Here is a 19032-nt window from a genome sequence, read left to right on the forward strand (position 1 = left end):
CTGCCAATTTGCTTGCTTTGAACAAAACACCTCTGCATAGATGTACCTACTGCACTGTGTACTGCACTGTACTCTGTCACCAGTGGAGCAAGGTATGCTGTGGAAGATTGGTGTGGGCTCTGCCTGTGATGTTGCATGGCCCCTTCACTTCACTGCCAGTCTGGAGTCAGGCTGGCTGGCGGAAGCTCTGTACTCCAGGGCAATCCCTCCAACAAGGCACGGTGGCCTTTTATGGAGACCTGCTGCTCCATTGGCTCCATCATTTCCCAAGTGTGAGGCTGGTCTCCTGTAGGAATGCTCAGAGAGTCCCTCTCTTGCCAAGGCAGCACGAGCATCACCACGGCAAGCATGGAGCTCTGCATCGTCCTGGCGTAACGAGAGAAAGTCTTGGCTTGTACACTTGATTGACTGATTGATGATCTTCCAGCAAGGGTATAAACCTCCTTTCATCTCCACATCTTTCTCTGGACTGAACACCAAGGAAATACTGATCTCTCCTCCCTGCAGTGCTAAAGGAGCTGTGTGCTTCCCAGCTCGTACATCTACTCAATTCCTTCCAAAGGTAAAAGACGGGCCATAGGATTTAAGAGTCCATGGTCACTGTGCTATAGGCATTTTTAAAACCATTTTGTTGATATTAACAGTGTTTTTATACCTGAGTGGCCCTCTAGTTAGTTCAGCCCTCCAGTTAGTTCAGAAACACGTATACACTAGCACATAGGTTACACACCCGAACCCTGTGGTGATAAGGTCTAACTCAGCAAGACGTAAAACCCAAACAGCTCCTCAGAGCTGGGGCATTCCCTTTCAGAGTCTAACTGCCGCTGGGCTCATCCCAAGACAAATGGCATCGTCTTCTTGTCTTCCCCAGATGTTTTCTACCAGCATGACCTGCTCACGTTACTTTTCTGGCCCCTTTGGGGAGCCTATGCTCACATCTCTACCTACCCCCCCAGCTCTGCAGCCTGGTTAGTGCAGGTGACAGTGGTGAGAGCTGTGCCCACTACTTCCCACACCACGATTCCCCACGTTATACAGGAACCTCTCCTGTGCAGTGCTCAGCCCCCAGCAGTCCCTCATCACCCACATCAGGCCTTGGCCCGAGTGGCAAATTAACCTTTCATCAGTCACCACAGGATTTCATCTGATGCTTTTAACAGTTGCCCCATCCTCTGCTAAAAGGCCATTGCTTTTTTAGAGCAATCTCTATAAAACCTTGCTGGCTTCACCTCTATTAAGTTTATTGTTTTTTTCCACTGGGGAAAGTCCTCTTCTGGTCTTGGGCAGAGACTCTTCCCCTCCACCTCTCCTCTTTGCTCCTCTCTGCCACATGGCACTGGAGAGATCCCAACTTGGGGAGGCAACCATCAGGGCCCCATGTCCTTGCAAGTAAAACAACCCTCCTCCTCCCCATCAGGCCTCCCTCCCACCCCTATTCCCCACTGTCAACCACTGTATCCTGCTTAATGGCATTACGGCCATGAAATATTATTTTCTTCCAGTTGGGAATAGGAATTTTGCCATGTTTTGCTGAGCAGAACATTTAATATAAATAATTCCTACTGCTCACAGGCTCCCACTTTTATGCAAAGGTTTATGCCGAGCCCACAGGAAAGAATTTTAGGGAAAAGCTATCCATCAAGGCCCTGCCTTAGTTGTCTGTCACATCCAGAGGTCCCTCACTGGCAGAAAGGGTCACATAATGTCTTATTTATGCCAAGCTTTCCAGTAATTAATTTTCTCCACACCATTTTAGCACCCACCTGAGGTTTTTTTCCTCATTTCTCTATTTGCAGTGCTTTTTGATTTTTTTTTCCCCACCTCAAGTTGCTTGTTCTGATGCTAGCATGAGACATCCAACCTTTTAAAGAAATCATTCATTTTTTTAAAGGTTGAGCATGTCATGGTAAGTTGGCGCACCTAATATTAAATCCCAACTGTTTCTTTCAAAGTTGAACACTAGGTAACTTGCAGAGGTGGTCATGAGCTCTGTGATCCTGGCACAGAGGGTGGAAGTGGCCGGCAAAACCACTGATGGAAACCTATTTTTCTGAAATGCATTTATAAACCAGTTGTGTTTGAGGTTGGCATTCATTTTGCTGCATGGTTACCAGGTTACGGGGTCAAAACTGCCTTCAAGGAGCACCAGAATTGCACTGTTTGGCCCTGAGAAGCACAGAGGTGTCCAAAATAAGGACTGAATCCTCTTATCTCACACATCTTGGCTTGAAGTCGAAAGATCATGTGCAGGATGTGGGAGTGGGCTGTCACCATTTTGCTGCTTATTAGTGGCTCCACAGGAGCTGTTTGTAAGGAGTCCTTGTCACAAACAAACCATCACAATACCGATCTTTTCTGGCAGCCTTGATGCTGGCCCTGGCAGCACTGCTGGGAGCAGCTGAACATGGCACCCTAAGCAGGGGAAGACAGATCTGAGTGTCAGCCACCCACTTTTTCACCACCTACTTACGCAACATCTGTTGCTTGGTTTTGAGCAAATCCCACTGCTGTAAATGCCAGATCCCGCATTGCTGCCCAGTGTTTCACAGTCAGTCTGGTGAGCAAAGCAATAGTGAAAGTGGAAGAAAATGTTACAGAAACAAAATCCACAACAAAGTGACCCACTTTGAGCAGGGCTGCTCTTTGTGAGCATACAGGAGCTGATGGCAGCGGAGGGGCTATTAGAAACAGTCACCTGCAAAATGTACATCCTGCATGCCTGCAACTGGACTCAGACTTGCAGAAAAATGCATTTTCCTGTCCTGTCTCAGTCTCCAGCCCAAATCAGACCCAGCGGAGCAGTTTCAGGACTCCCGGCAGCTGGCATTATCAGCTAGTGTTGAACCTCAGGTGCCACTTCATGCTTCTGAAATGTCACATCCTGAGAGACCTTTCCTGTGATCTCAGGGAGACAATCAAGTACCTCTGTGACCAAACGCAGGTATGTGTTAGTGTTTTAAAGGTGGCCAGCAAAAAGCAATAAATTGGGACAAACTCAAAGTGCTTTTTAATAAGTTGCAATAAGGATTCTATCAGGCCAGCTTTAAGACTTGGATGTGTGCACAGGTTCAAAGAAGACAAACGAAGAGTCAGGACAACAGTGGGTGAGGGAGGAGATTTTAAAAGTCAGGTTAGGGAGCCTAAACTGCAGCAAGGAGCAGATGGAAACGAGAAGAAAACTGGAATCAAAGAGAGCTCTGAAAATCCTTGAGAAGAGGCAGCTCACAGGACAGGATATACCAGCAGATTTGAGGTGTGATAGGGAGGAAGCCTTACTGCAAAGACAAGGGTGCAAGGACAGAGAGGAAACTTCGTGGTATAAACACATGGAAGAACTAATAGATTACAAGTCCTGTTCAGACATGATTTTTAAAAGGATCTTGTGATTTTTAGTGCCACATGGAAGAGCTGCAAACCTGAAAGTGATGTGACCGTTTCAGTTCTGGGAAAATGAGACACACGTTAAGACCTCTCAGGTTTAATATGCGTAATTCTCTCCAAATTTCTAGAGCCAGAGGCAGCCTTATATTGGTTCCCCAAAAACCTTGTCCCTCAATCCTGAGGCAAGTGGCCAGTGAGAGCTGTAGTGCAGCCTTTTGTGGTTTGCACCTCCACACAACACCCAGACAGGATCCACATGGACCTGTGGCCACTGCCTTATTCTCAGCACAGACAACTCTACAGGTGCCAGAAGTAGCAAAGGTCAGGTTTTAGCAAAGCCCTGCTGCTCTCACAGGGCCATTCCTTGTTCATTCACTTTGAATTTTCCCTTCACAGCCCCATTACACACACCTCAAATCCTCCAGAATCTTCTATTAGCATAGTCTACCCAGCAGTGAACAAGAAAACAAAGCTGCAAAAAATCCATCCCGGTGCAGAAAGCACCTTAAATCTCTGCAGACGGCAAGCATGCTTTCTCTGCTTTACACAGGAATGAGCAGCCCCAGCTCTGTGGGGCTCCCACCAGAGACCAGCTTCCACAGACTGGCTCCACAGAAGCCAAGCCACTCAATGGCTAGGCCGGCCGAGCCCACGAAGGCTGACAACCTGGAGTTTGTTAATATTTAACCTTGCTTAACCCTTGAACTTGGGCTACTTTCAGCTGCCCCGTGATGACTGATAAAAGACTCTGTGTGGCATCACTAATTTGGGGGGCAGTGCAAGCCATTTATGTTCTTGTGTGCACATATGGAAAAGCTTTGGAGTGTCAGATCCAATACTTGATTGCTGTATCAGTAAAGGTGTAATAAAATTCACTTTATTGCTCCTTGAACACAATAGATTTAAGATGGCATCGAAGAGGACTCAAGCCACTATTTGGTTAAAAACTTGGAGAAGCAATTTTCCTGCTTGTGCTATTAAGCATGTGGTTTTCTTTATTTTGAGATTTCACTTTGCCTGGGTATACGTACATCCATATATCTCACAACACACGTATGGAAACCATACACAATAACAAAATAGCCTCATGTACTGTTAAGGCTGGTTTAAAAATTTACAGGGCACAATCCTCTTCTTTTTTTTTTTTTCCTTTTTGTTGTTGTTGAAAATAATAATTTTAAAGCAGTTCCATACAGTCAATGCAGTGTTTGGTTTTCCATTAAAAAGATACTATTAAACCAGTCACAGAAACACTAGCAAGTGAGTAAATGTGTAAACCACAAATCTTGAACTCCTATGGGAAGTAAGGGGGTGAGGGGGCTCTACCAGTTCCAAATGGCAAGATCGTATATCAGAGGTGAATAATAATGTGCAAAAAAATATGTTTCAAGGAATGAAACAAACTAGGAGGAGTGGGAGAGAAAAGACTTTAAGGGATGGAAAAGCTTAATGCCAGGGAAGATGGAGATTCTGAAAATGAATGGGTGATCAGCTTGCTGAAGGAGTGGAAAGACATAGAGAAGGAAGAAGAGAGAGGGAAAGAGAGAAGAAAAAGTAAGAGGGAAAGAAGTGAAGAGAGAAGGAAAAAGAGAAAAAGAAAGAAGGAAGAAGGAATCATTTTTTTAAAAAAAGAAAAAGATAAACAGAAAATAAATGAGTAAGAAAAAGGACAAAGATAAAAATATAAACATAAGTAAAATTAAAAGGAAAAAGAAGAGAAGAATGAAGCAGAGCTGAGTGAGAGCAAAGCAGTGGGGTGAAAACCACCGTGGCTGTAGCAATGCAAATGAGGCCTCACGGAATCAGCGAGCACGAAGCACGACTGTATATTCCACACACGAGACAGTTAAAAATTTGAACATAAGGTAGCATTTCCTTTATCATATCCCATAAAAATAGCAATTTGCTAAAGCCCTTGTAGCACAGTATGGAAGGTGGTGTATTTTACTGATAATGTAGAGATGACAGATAGTCCTATACTAGGAGGTTTCAATGGTGTCTTGCTGTATAGCATAATAAATTGTGAGGAGTAGAGACAGAGGACAGTGCAAGCACTGCTCCACCTCCAGTAGCCAAATAATTCAGCCCCGGCTCAGTAATTATGCTGTGTGAAAATATGGGATTAATTAGACTGGTACACTAACACACTGTAGTCTCATTAAAGGCTGAACAGCATTTTCATAGATACTGCCACTTGAACAGGACTGCTGCTAATGTGAAAAGACAAAGTCTCCTCTTTTCACACTCCTTGCTTATTATCTTACTTAAGGCCACTTAAGCAAACTTCCAAAGGCAGACTGGCAGAAAGCCCTTTGTGGTATTTATTTTGTTATTTTACCTGTATGCAGTGGAAGCACGGGATGGGGGTGGAGGGGTGGAACCAAGGGGAAATGCTAACATTAGCAGTAACTACAAATTCTCTCACTGCACCAGCCAGGCTTTTTTCTGTCATTCCTTCTCATTTTCTCTCTCACTCTTTTGGGCAGGGAAGCATAGGGTGTGGGGGGGGGGAGGTGATGAAGGGGAGGGATGTCTCAAAGAGAAAGAGATAAAAGTTGTCCCTATTGCAAGCCTCAAGTGTTTGATTTCAGTTTAAGGGGTCAGCTTCTCCAAGGGATTTTCTCAGCTTGACAGGGGAGAGCAGGAGCCCCACACCAGTGCAGCAGCCTGACAGAGGAGTGCTGGGGTAAGACCTGTGTCTTTCGAACTGAGAGGTGATTAGTGAGTCAGAAGACATAATTTATACTAAAGAGTTACTGTTTCACAATCTTTTATCTGTGGAGGAAAACCTCCTCCCCTTTACTCTAGGCCACCAAAAATGTCTCAGTCTCGCAGCAAGTACAAATGTTGCCACAATTACAATTAGATTGCTATGGTTTCTTACAAACCATGTGGATAAAATATCTGATGTAGGACAATGGTGCTTTGCAGACAATAAAACCACTTTCCTCAGAATCCAGCACCTGGGAGAAAATTGGTTTTGGAAAGGAAGGACAGCTTAATAAGCAGATCTTTTCCATCAGTTCCCCAATCTGCTCACACCTTGTGGGTTGGTATCGGCATCCCCTGGAGTCCCTGCTACCCCTCTGTGCTGCTCTGGGGCTTTGGCCCTGCTTGGGGACAGCTGTGGATGCTCGCTGCAGCTGGAGGGAGGTGGGAAGTGGGGCTGGCATCATCCAGCAGCTCCCGACGGGGATTGAGTTCGGGCCTCCTGTGCTTTAATCCTGGGTAAATGGTGGGGATACAGTCCACTGCGCAGGGAGCAGACAGCCACAGGGGTGTTAATATATAAAGCTTGTCCTTTAAAATTAACAGGCCTCTGTAAAGACTTGCTTCACCCTGCTCTCAGGAGAGCTATTAGAGCAGAGAGAGAGACTTTGCCAGATACATAGGAAGGAAGAGGGGGGGTGAGAGAGGCAGGAAAGGAGCCCATCGTATCCCAATGACAGACAATAGTAGAGATATCTGTGCAGAAATACTGTGGGCTTGGAGATGCCTTTGAAATAGGCAACTGCAATATTCAAGTCAGAGAAATAGCTGACATTGAATAGACTGAAACCTGCTTTGTGGCTTAACAAAAGTGGGCACTAGAGAGAGGATGACATGAAACAAGTCAGTTTGCGGCAGGCTCTAAGGTTAGCATCATTAGCAAAGGGGGAAAATGATTAGCAGTAAAAAGTGAGACATTATAAAGAGATTTAAAAGGAAAGCTAGAGGGAGCTAGGGGATGGGGGGTGCTTTATTTGTACCAGAGGAAAATAAAAGAGATTCCTCCCAGACACATTTGAATTCTCTCTGCTGCCTTTGCACACAGAAGTTTTATGAATATTTACCTTTCTCATGGTTTGGGAAGGATAAATTCTTTGGCAGTGGTATTGAAATCTGAGAGCGGTTTTGCCCATCCATATGCAAATCACCCATATGAAATCGAGCCAAGAGCATTCCAAATAATGGCCCCTTTGCAGGTAAGTGCCTTTTCACTCATCTGTTTAAATGTAGGGTGATCAATGACCGGTGTTGCTGGACCTTTGGTTTGAGTTAGGTTCATCAGATATCCCTTTAGCTCATTTAGTTCAGAAACACTCGGTAAGACTTTACCTCTCACATAACAATGTCCCTTTAGATAAACAGTATTTAGGTTCTTAAGTCTCATAAGTGCCACAGGGATAGCACACTAATACTGGTGCAGCTGCTGCTGCCTTAAACAAGCTACATCAGGATGAGTTCACAATTTTTAGATGAGGAGACCCGGAAGAAAAGACGAGGGATGGAAAAGCAGTGCCCCACTCCATGGGAAGGCCTCCAATCTTTACAGCAGGAGCTCCCACCTCCTCCCCGCCTCCCCTCTTCTCAGGCTGGAGTCCGTCAGGGGTTAAGCAGAGCCACATAGGTCATATCCTGTGTAATACCATATGTTATTCCATGAGTCATGGCAGGAGCCTGCTGTCATGAATGTGGTCACAACACAGAGAAAGTGCAGGGAAGGGGCGTGGAAAGTTGTAATTGGCAGCAAGCTACACATAAAATACCACTGGCCAGAGCTGGGCTTTCCTCCTTCTCCCCCACTGAGAGATCACAGAGCTCCCTCTCCACCAGCTGTCTAGCTCTGGTCTTCATAAAGACTGAGAAGTGAAAGTGCAGTGCTCTAAATCCCGGCCCTTTGGAACACACAAGTACACAGTTCTCTTGTAGCCCCTGAGCAAGTGCATTGGCTTCAGTGGCATTGCTTGTGGCCATAGTGTATATGCCCTGCTTAATTGCCAGGCCTGGTCCTAGTTCACCACACTGGCATGAATCTTTGGAGGCTACGCGTAAAATACTAATGGAAAGAAATACGGAAATGCAATTTTGACATACTGGCAAAAGAAAATGAGTGCTGATTGTGAGAGCTGTCAGCTCCATCCTTCTCTCATCTCCTCGTATCTGTATGAATAGAGAAATCAAATTAACAATGCCTGAATGTACCCAAAGGGGCACATATTGATCTGCAGGTAAGGTCAGATACAGGCTCTCCAGTTTCTGAGTGGGGAGCAGGGAGAACACTTCAGATCTGTATGAATGAGGGAGTGAGTATCTCCAAGGTTGGCCGAAAAAGGACCCTCTCTTCTGTCCTTTCTCATGAGAAACACATTTCAAAAGTTAGATACCAAAAACTATCTGCCTTGAATGTTTTCAGACAGAGCACCCCTGGGCAAACCTGAAAATCAGTAGCCTTCCAACAGCCTCTTACAAGTAGAGATGGAAGGAAATAAATATGACAAAGATGTTGGCTGGCCACAGCTCGGCAGAGCCACTTGAGGCATCCCTCACTAATGGGAAATCAGACATTGGTGGACCTGAGCTCATGTTTGCAGAGAGCAAAGAGGGACTTGATTGCCCCCTTAAACCAGGAAGAGTTTAATTAGGAGAGTCAAGAGCCTCAATTACCTGACTGTTAAACCTGACTGTTAAAATCTTCCCCAACTTCTTCATCAAACTTCTTAGTCTCCTGAGAGTGCTCACACTAAAAAGTTATCATTTTCTCTCTTTGCCCTTTGTTATTATTGCATTTCATCTCAAGGCCCATTGCTGCTACTTAGAGGGAAGAAATAGGCTTTTGACCGGAATATTGACAATTTGGGGGCCATCATTTTGCTCTGTGGTGGATCTATGCCTTTTCTGATATACATGAATTCAAAGGCTGGTGCTTGTATCTCAGACAGAGTAAAGCCAATGTTTGCTTCAGAAGGATTTTCTTTGGGAAGAGTACATTTTTTATAATCACAGAATGATGTATTTATCTGGAGTTATAAAGATAATTTTACATTTAAAAAAAACTATCTCCAAGACAAGTGCATCTTTTACTTGGCTATAGGCTAAGCAAACCACAGAGAGAGAAAGAAGGAGACAGGGAGAGAAAACAAATTAGCTTGAACTTTTGCTGAGGTAAATATGGCTGTATCTCTTCAGTTCAGTTCATTCAAGCAATCTCACTGAATTCAGTGGGGTTTTTCACCCACGCATTTGGAAGCAGACCTTGGCCCCATATGGCTTAGCAATAAAAAAATACTTTCAGTACACCAACTAAATTTGGCTGTAATTAGAGACAGGACTCAGCAAAGTACCTGCCTCACCTGGCTATCCACAGCTGCCTCCAAAGTCACACATTTGGTGGCTTTGTCAGGACTGGGTGCCCTGTGTAGTGCTGTGTTCCTTTCCCCAGGCACACCAGAGCCAACCAGCTGCTGGCACTTTTGGCAGAGGCTGCAGGAGCCCCTGGTGCCACACCAGTCACAGTGGGCCATGCACATTGGGCCGGGGCCACATGCACCTTGCCCCAATGTCAGTGGGAGACCATTGTCTGGGGAAAAAACCTCCGCTCAGCACATGGGTCCAGAAATGCCAATATTGACTTAGTGTATGTGAAGCGGTGAGGGACAAACTGGTCTGTCATCTGTCTGAGAGTGTGAAACCAAGAGAAGGAGAGAGAGCACGAGTGTGCCTCCCTCTCCTCTGCCCCTACCCCCAGCTCTAATCATTTCTTTGCAGGGCTTTCAGATCATCTGCTTTTCACAGGCACTGAAAACTAGTGGGAAAACTGAAGCCTGATTGTGACTGTAAGCTAATGTAGTCTACATGCAGCAGACATCTAATATGATGTTATTTATTCCCATAGATCTGTTTATTTTGTTTTCAATTTACCAAACCCTGTGACACATTCCCAAAGGTGCCTTGTTGTACAATACGTTGCACACAGTAAGATATTCAGCCTAATTCACTCTTTGTTTTGTTTCAGTTCAGCTGCACGAGGGCACAAATGCGTCTGTGTTATATCTTCTCTTGTGACTGATGTTGCAGACTATTGCCATAGGGTTTTGTGAAATGGGATCTTAGTTAATCTAGGGCATTGTCTTTGTAGTGCTAAATTCTTATTTGCAAACATAATGTTCTGGCATTGATGCAACAGGGGAACATTAGTGATTTTTTTTTTCATTTAGAATAGACTGTATGTATGTGTTTTTAATAAACTTCTATTCTAAAGCTCTTTCTCCCTATTCTGCATTTGATCTGAGACATTTATAACACATTGCATCATGTCACATTGATGTCTTTAGCCAGTCAAGCCAAATATTCATAAACCCCATGTGCCCAAACAGAAAATGCACAATGCTAAGGAGAAAAGTAGACGATATTTTTTTAAAGCTTCCACAGGAAGGCAATTCTAGCTTTTAAACATACACACACGTACAGACAAGGTTTTGGAAAAATTGTCTGTCCATAGGCTGTTCTCAGCCTGGAAGGATGGTATCACTTAGAAATCAATGGCTTTTCTTTGCACTTTGTTGAAAGCTCTCATGTTTCCATTTTTCTTTTATTTCAGGAACGTGTTGTTATTTGGTGTACTAAGGATCTGGTCTGAGGAACTGGTGCAGAATCAGGATTTCCAAATTGGATGATATTATAAAAGTGTGCTGCAGACAACATTTGATGTAAACAGGGTCTGGAAGAGATTTGATGAGATTGTGAAAAAATGGAGATGGGATGCAGATTCATTAATAAAACAGCCCGTGGCTAGTGAATGTAAAGCCTGATTGATCACAATTACTGCAGTTCATAATTGGAAAAGCAGACGTTGTAGGACATGTAGGAAGTAAAGCTGGTCTGACATCAGAACTGAGCCTCATGTATTTATTGGGTGGCAACTACAGAAATCCATCTCTCTCTTGTGATGGGCATGTTTCCCAAACAGTGTTTGAAGTGGTTGATTTACGACATCAGCAAGCTTTCAGACTGATTATCAGAAGGGCCCTCTCAGAAACCTGCTCGGACAAAGAAAATAGATTCCCCACATGTGCCTCCCAACACACACACGTGACACACTGGAACTGGGTGCTTTGCTTTGAATTAACGCCAACCACGCGCTGTGCAAGCACTCAACACCCTGTCACCATCCCTTACTGCCAGGAGCCATGCTCATCCCCTTGGAAGCACAGGTGAAAAAGGTTCTGTGAGGTGCTACTCACCTGAGGGGTCAGCTCTCTGCTGCACATCTAGGTGCATGAGTTCTGTGTGCAGCCATGGCTGGCCAGTCAGTTAAAGATCTCCTTGTAGGAGCACTTAAAACCCGACTCTCTTCTTTGTGCAAGCTTCTATGTGCTCAGTAGAGACAATCCCATGCAGTATCATTGTATGTATGTTTCAAACCCATAAGAGCTCCATGCTTGAATGACAGGAGCTCATGCTCAAAGCTGACAGGGATAGTCAGGAGAAGGGATGAGGCGCAGCAGAGCAAATATGATATGGGCTCTTTTCTGCTCAGTGTCCACATCAGCCTACAGCATCTGGTTTGTGGGTATGCTGAGCACATTCACAGTGAGAAACACCAAAGGCCAGGATGAAGCATCAGAAAGGTGGTCATATACCAGGGACATCTCCTTGAAGACTTAGCTTTGGGGAGATAATGCTTATGTCAGCTTAAATGAGGTCTGCCAGATAGTCAGAGATCTGACTCTGCATTCTGCAGTTCTCCATGTATGAAAGAAGAAAAATATTCCCTCATGATACCTTAGTGGTACTAAAAGAGGACAAAGCCATGAAGGGCTGGGAAGCACTCAAGATACCAGAGTGGTAAGTACCAGAAGAAAAGTCCACAGAAAATTACTCATCCAGCCTCTGGAGCAGGCTTTCAACAGCACACAATAAACTAGGCATGGGGCCACCCACTAAAGTACCAAGACAAATTATTGCATATCTGTGTGTTGAGTGAGCCCCTGCATGCCATCCATGGCACGGCAGAGTGCAGGGGAGGATGCTGGGCTGCAGCCACCCACCCATGCAGCAGCCAAACCACGGCTGAGGAGGTGTCAAGTGAGGAATCATAGAAGCACAATGCTAGGGGTTGGAAGGGACCTGTAGAGATCATCTAGCCAACCTCCCTGCTCAAGCAGGTCCACCTAGGTCACGTCACACAGGAACATGTCCAGGTGGGTTTTGAATACCTCCAGAGAAGGAAACGCCATACCCTCCCTGGGCAGCCTGTGCCAGGGCTCTTTCACTCTCATGTGATGATTCCTCAAGAGGAAGCAGGAGCTGAGTCATGAACCCCCCTTAGAAGAAGAGAGGACAAGATATGCATCCCTGCCTCTTTGCAGGGACTTTCGGAGCTCACTATTGGACAAAGGCCATCCCAGCCCCTGGCACAGAAGAGCAGACTGATAACAATTTCTGCTGCGTTAACACTTTGTCTACCAAATCTTGGAGTGAGATACCAACTGACTGACTGTCAGATTAAATAAGTTTGGTTATCTTCCCTTGCTGACTCCAACAGGCATGTTGCCTAAGACTTGGCTCCTGCTCCGTGGCAGTAGGCTTTTGTCTACATCATCAGTCTACCACAGACCACATCACAACCCAGTAAAACACACAGTTTCTATAGCAGAGTGGTCTGTGAGCAGTTTTACCAGGTATGCAGCAAGCCTGTTCCTGTCAGAGACAACCGTTTTTCTGCAGGAACAGGAAATTCACCCATGGAATTGAGAGAAAACAATAATAAAAAGGGGTCAGGGTGTCTAGAGACAAGTCTGAGTCACTCAGTATCCAGTGGATCCAAGGCCACAGCTACTAGACAAAAATGCTCCTAGAAATTACTGCTTCCATTTGCTCTAAATACCTGCAGTACCTGCTGTCCCTAAATGTTATTATCATGGCTCACATCATATGGATTTAAGACAGTAGCCTGAGTAGAAACACCCCAGACGGTGCCTAGCTGCTCTGAGCCAAAGCAAGGCAGCCATCCTGGTGTTTTGGATGCATCCCTCTAGGTTTCCCTTCACCTGTCATCCCCACCAGCCTGCTGCCAGCCAACAGTGTCATTGCCTTCTGTTCAACAGGCCACAGCAGCCTCAGCCCCTCTGCTGCCCTGGCAAGAGTAGGCAGTGGGCTTGAGACATACACATCTCTCTCTGGGTCCCCAGACTTTCCTTTGCCGACTCCTTCTTAACCTTGAATTAAAGCAACGGAAAAAAAATCAGCTGAATGATTTGCTTTGCAAATTCATAGGCAAGGCTTTCGATCTGCAAGCAAAAATGAGAAGAAAGAGTAAGGCCGAGAGGACGGCCAGATGTCCCTAGCAAGAGAAAAATCCTCCTGGAGCTGGGCATCTGGATTTCACAGTTACCAAACACCAGCAGTCACCACCATATGCTGAGCAGAAAACACAAACCTGTTCCACACCCCCAGTGACAGAGGAACACATTGGCAGACTGAAGAAGCTTATCAGGATTTGGAGGAAAGTCCTGAAACTCTCTCAGCAGAAGAAATCCACTAGAAAGATTTTACTTGCAACAGAAACAAGTCTTTTCCTTTCCCTAGTGACCCTCTGTCTTACCTGGAAGAGACCTCCTGTGCGAATCTGGAGATGTCAGAAGCCCGTTCCTGACCTGGGGCCATGGGCAGCACTGCACTTGCTATGGCCAGACCTTAAACCAAGATGCTGCATCCTGCAAGACACAGCAAGGACAATTGGATGCAGGTACCAAATTGCTTGTGTCTGCCCTGTGCATTGGTGGAGCAGGAAGGAGAACAGAGGAGGTGAAGGTAGCTGAACTTGTGTGTGTCTGCCGGAAAGGCACTGAATTTGATCTTCCCATATTGGCTGCTCCTTGTCCCTCAGCTCCTGTGTGTGTGGCTGTTATGTGAGCACTCATTGCTTTCAGTTCTTGGTAACTCAGTTGGATTTCTGCTTTCAGAACCATCTTGTTGAGCTCAGTTCCTAGCAGGCTAAGAATCAAAGGCTCTGCCTTTGGATTTCCTCAATCGTTGCCTTTAACCAGATATCCTCTGGTGGCATTTAAGATTTCCCAACCAGCTCTCCCAAGAAGGATGACTTTCAATGTGTATCTGTTGACCATTGTATAGATCTTGAAGCTCATGGCCACTTGCATAATAAGGGATATAATCTAGAAGAAGTAACAAACCAATCACCCGTTCTTCCACTCCCTGCAGATCCAGGTGGATCACTCCTGAACGTGACCAACTGGTGACAGAAGTCCACATGCAGGACCTGTGAGAAGCTGAATCAGCCCATGGAAAAGCTGCAATGAGTAATGAGAAATCAAAACAGTAAGAGTGATCAGAGGTTGTGGGAATGTGGAAGAAAAGCCATCCCAAAATTAAGCTATTGCTGCCCAGGGGACTGCTATTCTTTCTAACTGAAACTCCCAGAAGCCAGTGGTCCTCAGTTAATACCGACCTCCAGGGCAGGGCTATGCATTACAACTGGTCATTCAAAGTAGCCTTGATAAATGCGTTGCTGCCAGAGGACACGTGTTTTAAACAAGGTCAAGTGCCCTGTTATGTTGCAGGACATAATCCCAGTTTGTGTACCAGTTGTCTACCACATTTCAAATGCATGACACAGGCTGCATCTTACCTGCCTGCTGTGGGTCTTCCCTCCTCCACCACTGTTCCCAAATCCTTTACCTTCACTTAAGAACATACCAATAGAAAAATGGCAAAGCTGGGTTTGTACAAATGGAGCTGGTGGAAGCTACTGCTCCGTGCTCTTCACAATCAAACCTTATCTTATAATGATGGTGAAAGTCCATTTGTATTCTACCATTTTGAAGAAGAAAAGTTTTAAATGTTGTATTTTGTCCTGTTTTCTTTTGTTTTTCCCCAGTTAAAGAAAAGCTTGGCTTCCTTTGCCGGTCATATTAAATACTGTATTTAAATATCTGATAACAAGTAGACTTTTAAAGAAGTGTTGCTATCCCCATTACACACACACAAGGTAGATTTCACAGTGGACTACTCTTGCATGCCTATTTCCTCCATAGTTTTACTTACCATTCTTACAGAGGATAAACAGACAGACATGCACTTACGTATTTTGAAGAGCTTATTTCCTCATACTCTACGGGCGATTTCTTTGAACACCCTTTCACCATTTGCAATTGTGCCCTTGGAAGTTTTAGCAATATTTGTTTCAGATAAGTTTATTTTTGTATGATTGATTGAAATCTCAAGCCGCAATTAAGAAAATTGCAGCGATAACCATTAAAGGGATAGCGTCATTTTCCCCCCTTTCCACTAAAATGTCAGGTTTCAATGTCACCGCAAGATAACCCAATCGCGTGCTTGTACACCGTTCACCCGGGCTGGAGTGAGCGTAAAACTGTCTGGAGTACTAATTACAAATGACTAGAAATAATGACACGCGGCAGAAGGAAAATGAAAGGCCCTGGTCCTTATTACTTAACCACCGAGGTGTACACGCGCAGCAATGCAGGTTATTGTGAAGCAGTCTATTTGGTAAATATACAAACATCCATCCCCACTTGTAGATTAGCCTCAGTCCCTCCCCCCATCTCCCTCTGTCTCTCTGCCCTTTCTTTCTCTCCAATTATAAACCAGCACCAGGTTTTCTCATCAGCCATCTCCATGTCTCCAAATGGCTTTTCAGTGTCAGGCCTATCAGGAAATTAACTCATCACGCAGTGACAGCTGCTAATTTTTTCCCCTTACATGTCAGATGGATCGCCTGCTGAAGCTAATAATGAATCACCAATCCCTGATTAGAAGGTGCTTCCGAAACATATAACTGCCATCTGAGCTAACTTTTTTCTTCATATAAAATGATATCACCCTAGAGGAGTAGAAAACGAATTGTATTCTTCAACAAGATGGAACAGGGGTAGGCTGTTTAAGTGAGCTGTGTGCTATCTTAAATTATGGGCTAATATTGCGCAGTAAAATAAGTGAAAACTCACAGCTCTTTTTTATTTTGCCAAATGAATGACCTTTATTCCATTACTTAATTCTCTCACTACAGCTAACTCTTGTTTCAAATTTCAGGAGTGGCTTTGTCTTCACCCTCCCTCTTTCTTATTCTGTTTACAGTTTTTGTGCTCAAGAAGTCTACTGGGCAGGGAAAAGTTGGACAAAAGCCCCAGAAGTTGCCTTCTGAGGCCTGCGTCTACTATGCCAGCCCCTTGTGCTGCTCTGCCAGTAGCTCCAATCCCATGTCTCAATACCCACGATTTTCTGAAAGGGACTCACCTTCATTTTAAGCTTGGGTTCGGTTCAAGGATAGCCCGAGGAGGAAGAACTTCGACACGCAGAGATTCCTACAGCGGTTATACAAGCTGAATCAAGTGTCCACCCAGATCACAAATATATTCCTTCCAGGACTCACAGCTAACACTTCTGGTATCAAAGCAGCATTTATAAATGACAGCAGTGCTCGCAGCACTGTGCACAATTTCCCTGTGCACACCTGAGCGCATTAACTATTGGCTCTGGCTTGTCTTGCTTCCATAGTGATGTGAAGTTGGTAGTCAGGCAGAATGGTATGTAGCTGTGGGCACTTTTAAGTTGTGTTGGTTTTTGGGTTCTTTTTGGGTTTTTATTGGAAATATTTCTCTGAATATAGTTTCCAGCTACCTCTAATTTCCCATTTTTCCTCAAAGTTGGAGCCTGAGTTCAGGGGCCAGGAGACACTGCCTGAGGAGGTGTATATCTAGTTCTTAAGAAGTGGAAGGTGAAACTGCTTGCCAGAAACCCATCTTTTTTTAAAATTTTTTTTCCCCCCCTCTGGCTTTGTTTTCATTTAGGGTTTCTTTGTTCATTTTTGGTTGTTGTTGGGTTTGTTTTGTTGTTTTTTTTTTCCTCCTGCATACTAAGGAGGCTCAAGGCTTCCTAAACACTTACATACTTACCTGTTTGGCATTGTCACAGTTATGATCCAACTTTGCTAATGCTCATTTAGAATGAATAGTGGAGAGGAAATTAAACCAATGGCTCTGGCAGTCAGAACATCAGAAGGCAACTGACTGACATGGGATTATCACACTCCCAACAACCGCTTCTATTACAGTGTAGCCCTCGATTTCTCCCACAGACAGGCAACTGAAGGTGTTAAAACCAAACAGCAAAATACACTTTTAGGACTGAATGGTTGCCTGGGCTATACTCCTCCCCAGATCCACTGCACAAGTTGTTCTGTGCTCTGATGGCAGACGCTACCTGTGGCAAACGGCTCCTGCAGCCCCTGAGCCTGCTCCCTGACGTGGCACAGGTGCCTCACCAGCACCGTGCATGGCCACCCTGGGGACTCAGGTCCTTTTCAGGTGCTGCTGTACCCTGAGCACCTCCCTCCCACTGCCTTTTGCCCTGGGCAGAGGGCAGGGGGAAAACTTGCCAGATCCATGGAGAGATCCAACTAATCTCCTCCCGATTGGCGATACGGCACAGTGCCAGAAGCTTAAGCATGAGAGAGTGATAAATGCCAGAGATGAGTTTTCTAAGCCCCGTGAGAGATCTGCCATAGCTTCAACTTTTGGTGTATGATAGAGAGCAGGTTGAGACAGTGTGCAGAGTGCTTAAGCACAGTCCTTCAGCCTGCACAGGAACAAACATCACCCTTGATTTCTAATGTTACATTTGTGGGGCACTAATAAGTTAACTTTAAAGTGCATATTTAAAAAGAAAGAGGAAGAAGTAAAAAAAAACCTGCAGCCCTAGAAAAATATTAGCTCTTGTGATCAGGCTGCACTCAGAGAGAAGTACCGTTAACCTGGGCTGCCAGGTAATTACAGCACACAGTAGGTTAGTGAATCCTTTCCAGTGCTCCCAAGCACAGGAACACCTACCACTGTTTTTTGCCTTTTTTTTTTTTTTTATGCAAAGGTCTGCTCTTTTCATTGTGCATACAATGTGATTGCTGGTTTGACACTGCAGGCTACACTGGTTTTATGAAGGATTAAATGCCACCTGAGACATATTTATCCTAAATAAATCACAAATGGTAAACTGCAGCATGTCAGTGTCAACACCCTGTACTGCAGCAGAAAGGTTAGCCATACAGGACTAAGCACAGCGAAGAATTAGCATCCAAGCTGCAAGACCACAGGGCTACAGTTAACAGGAGAAATGATCAAGAAGAAATATTTCCACTGAAAAACATTCAGTTTTTTGAACATCTGTGAGAGTCTTGCAGAGGGCCATCATTTTGTAAAGGTCACCTTTTTCCTGATAACAAACGGGAGTTGATCCTGTCACTGTTTGCTGAAGACAGTACTTAAGAGTAAGTGAACAGCCTGTCACTTTTAAGAAAGATGAGCAAGTCAAACTCGGCTAATTATGAATCTCCATGTCTAACTTGAAATTTACTTTTTTGGGGGCTTGACAAAGACACAACCTTAATACCTGGAAAACAATAATATTTTAAAAATAATAATAAAAAGAGATGAAAAGACAGCAGGATCTTATGGCCCTAGAATGAAGCACCTTTTCTCAGCAGCTCTGTCAGGAAATACGTTTTTAAACAGTTGCTTCAGGAAGGAACTATTGTTTTACCTCACCCCAACTTTCTTACAGTTGGTATTTTTAAGATATTAAACATGATAGGAAACCCAGTTATCTCTAGAGTCGGCATGGCTTATACCCTAAACACTTACACAATTATATTAAGCATGCATGAGGCACACTTCAGAAATTAGATTCTTTTATCTTTATCTATCTGGTGAGCTAGAGAAAGGAAAAAAGGAGAAAATGCACAGACATAACAGATAGCGTTCGTTTGCTCCTGCTGAATGCCAGTTCTGTTTATTGCTTAATATTAAAAATCATGATGCTTCATTTTAATGCTAACATTTTATTTGAAAGGCAAAA

Source organism: Colius striatus, chromosome 4, assembly GCF_028858725.1.
Source record: "Colius striatus isolate bColStr4 chromosome 4, bColStr4.1.hap1, whole genome shotgun sequence".
NCBI lineage: Eukaryota > Metazoa > Chordata > Aves > Coliiformes > Coliidae > Colius > Colius striatus.